The sequence below is a fragment of the Dermacentor silvarum genome, chromosome 5 (assembly GCF_013339745.2).
Source record: "Dermacentor silvarum isolate Dsil-2018 chromosome 5, BIME_Dsil_1.4, whole genome shotgun sequence".
In the NCBI taxonomy this organism is placed as follows: domain Eukaryota; kingdom Metazoa; phylum Arthropoda; class Arachnida; order Ixodida; family Ixodidae; genus Dermacentor; species Dermacentor silvarum.
The window spans coordinates 33847411-33851118 of NC_051158.1; positions in this window are offsets into that span (position 1 = coordinate 33847411).

Consider the following 3708-nt stretch of genomic DNA (forward strand, 5'->3'; position numbering starts at 1 on the left):
GTTGCAGCACTCCGGTCCTGTCAAGCACCCGGAGGAAAAACCTCAGAGTGCTTGAGAGTATGCAACCTCAAGCATTTAGAACTTGTCTTGGACTACTGCGATGCGATTCAACAGTCGCAACAATTGCCATCGCCAGCGAACATCCCATCAGTAGCTATGTCGCCACGGACACCCTTATAAATCATCCTCGACACCAGTCTCAACGCCTACAGTGTCAACGACTACAGCCTCAACGCCTTGCTTTTCTCTCGGAAAGTAGACCAGATGCAACTTTTTCTGGCATTGTAACCTCCTACCTATTCTCTCTTCCATCAGACTTCGCGCCTGCAGCAAGATCACCTTGTTCATTGTGGTGTCTCCGGCAGCCACAAGTGCGGCTTTCCATTCCAGAAGTTGCAAAGAAGTCCGGCTTGCCTATTTGAGGCCTGAATCAAGCCGCTCTACATCTACTGCGTGATTCCTACTCCGATTGAATTCACATTTATACAGATGCCTCTTCGACTCTAACCAACTCTACTGGTGCGGTAGTTATTCCGTCGACATCATTCTTCAAGAAGTTCACGATCAGCCACGTCACAACATCGACAGGGTCTGAACATGCCGCCTCCCATAGCGCAGTGCTTTTTGTGCTCCAAAAGTGACAAAATCAGTGGACATTTTTTTGTGACGCAAAGGCAGCCCTGCACTCACTCTTAACAGCTCTGCGCCGCAGCCTACCCGAACAATTGGTTACAGAGATACGATTGCACTACCATGAAGCGGTGGACAGAGGCCGCGACATTGTATTTCAGTAGCTACATGGCCACTGCAACATAACGTGAGGCACATAGAAAATGTGAAAGAATCTCGATACGATTGTCGGGAATGGATGCAGCGCGGCACCTGAGCGGCCTTGCCCACATTGTAACTCTAAGAAAATGGAATACACCGACGTTTACCAACCGGCGTCTATATGTCATGGTTCCACATATACAATTACAACTTTTACCGGGTTTCAGAAAAAGTCTGATCTTTCACCACCTGCACAAAACAATTGAGCTTACTCCTGTTGTTCGAGAGATACAGTAGTCACGTGCATGTCTATATGTACGGATCGACTACATCGACCAGTTCTGGTAGTGCTGTGTGTTATACCGACGAGGTAGCAATGCGATTCAAGACGTCACATGACACGACGTCCACGGCGGCAGAGCTCACGGTTTTACGTAGTGCACTTCAATTTATTGAAGCAAAGAGTCCTGGTACATGGCCGTGTTTTCCAACTCAAGACCGGCTTTACGCAGCATGCAGTCAGTCCTCCGACGTAGAGCTCACGAACAGCTAATGTACGAAATTGTCAAACTGCACCATGACGTCAAAGATAAAAGCCACGAAATTATTTTCCAGTGGCTCCCTGGCCATTGGGGGTCAGTGGAAACGATCACACAGACAAAGCTCCCCGAGAGTCGCATCAAGAACAGCACAGCGTTCCCATTCCTATTTCCAGGACAGACGCTGCAAGGCAGCTTCGTCACCTGGCACGCAAGCTATCTTTAACTGAGTGGAACACCCCAAATATAAGGCGCACCAGGCTACACGAACTGAACCCCTCGCTCCAACTCCGACCTCCACTCGGGATTCACCGACGTGTGGCATCGCTTCTGTACCGGCTGTGGTTGGGACTGGATTTCACGAAGGCGTACTGTGCTTTGATTGGAATGACCGAAAGTACTGCGTGCGACGTCTGCGGAAGCGAAGAGAACATCGAACATTTATTGTGTCACTGCAATCGACTTCAGTCGGAAAGCCAAACATTATCGAACGTATTGCGACGACTTGACGATCGACCGTTGTTCGTGCAGGTGCTCCTTGAAGACCGTCCCCATCGCTCGTTGGCTCAAAAAGCTGTTAAGGCACTGTTGTCTTTTTTGAGGGCGACTGGGCTATGTAAACTCCTTTGAATTGCTCAGGCCCTCCGCGTGCGTGCGCGAGCTCACCGTGTTCTTCCCCCCCCCCTCCTCTCTCTAGCTGATCTTTCTATTCCCTCTATCCCGTCCCCCAGAGTAGGGTAGCCAACCAGACGCACTTCTGGTTAACATCCCTGCCTTCTCTCTTTCTCTCCTCCCCCTCCTTACCGTGTTTTAACCGACGCGAAGAAACATTACTGTGCCGTCTGCGAGTAGGCGTTTCCTTGACAAACGCCTAATCATTTATCATTGGAATGGCGGCAGTGCCAAGTGCAGCACATGTGGTGTTGAGGAAACCACCAGACATCTCTTATCTGACTGCCCCAGACACGAGGATGAGAGGAGGGCCTTCGGCCGGTTTTGGAGCACTTAGGCGACAGGCCTTTTACAGAGATCTTGTGCTTGTAGCCTCGTGCGTCTGCTATGTGTAGGGCTACAAAGGCGCTGGTGTGCATGGTGTCAACTTCTCTCTTCCTTCTCCTCTTTCAATCCCCCTTTCTCCCTTCTCCAGTGCAGGGTCACCTACCGGGCTGAGCCTGGTTAACCTCCCTGTCTTTCCCTTATGACTTCTCTATCTCTCACCTTTCTCTCGAGCGCTCTCTTTTCAGCAGAAGCATAGTACTCACTCTTTTCTGGACGCTTTATGTCGTAATATATCAGATTCCCGTCATCATCATCCTCATCATCATCAGCCTATATTTATGTCCACTGCAGGACGGAGGCCTCTCTCTACGACCTCCAATTACCCTTGTCTTGCGCTAGCTGATTTCAATTTGCGCCTGCAAATTTTCTGGCTTCATCACCCCACCTAGTTTTCTGCCGTCTTCGGCTGCGCTTCCCTTGCTGGTGGCGCGGAGCAGAGGTAGAACACCCGGCTTCTAATCTGAAGGTCATAAGTTGAAATCCTCCTACAGTCCACTAGATTTTCAGGCATGAAGTGGCACCTGACACCGGCAAAAAAAATATCGCCGAGAGCTCATGAGGCTATGCTAGTCCAGGTGCAACCAAATTAGGAAGGCCCACTAAGCTTCAAAAAAGTCACTGCCTCACCAGAACAGGAATTGGCCTCCCTGGTGCAGTATTCGGCCACTACCTCCCTCATGACTCCTACAATTAACCCATCATGCTCATCAGTCTATATTTATGTCCACTGCAGGACGAAAGACTCTCCCTGCAATCTCCAATTACTCCTGTCTTGCGGTAGCTAATTCCAACTTCTGCCTGCGAGTATCCTACCTTCGTCAGCCCACCTAGTTTTCTGCCGTCCTCGACTGCGCTTCCCTTCTCTTGGTAATTCTAACTGTCCTTGGTAATTCTAAATGTGTATTTTAATTCTTGGTAATTTTAATTGTAAGGTTACCGTAATTTTAATTGTCCACCGGCTATCCAACCAGCAGATTCCCCTACGCAGCTGCTATTGAGCAATACCTGACGTCAATCAAGAATGGTGTTTGAATCAGTGCGCTTCTTCCTACTGTTACTGCGTATATTTATTAACGAAGTTTACTAAACAGGCTGAAGTTAGCGAAAATTTGCTTTCGAATTTCAAAATTAATTACGTACTTCTGGAAGAAGGTCGCTACCACCTGCTCACGCTCGGGCGTCCTCGGAGGAATTAAACTTCGGCCACCCTGCTTATCGGTGTTGTAGCCGTCGGGTCTCGCTTATTTCGACTAGTTTTGAACGCTCAATTGGCCTCGAGCGACGTGAAACTTAAGGTCAGACCAGACACACGCTGCCCAGCGCGCGCTCGCTCATATCC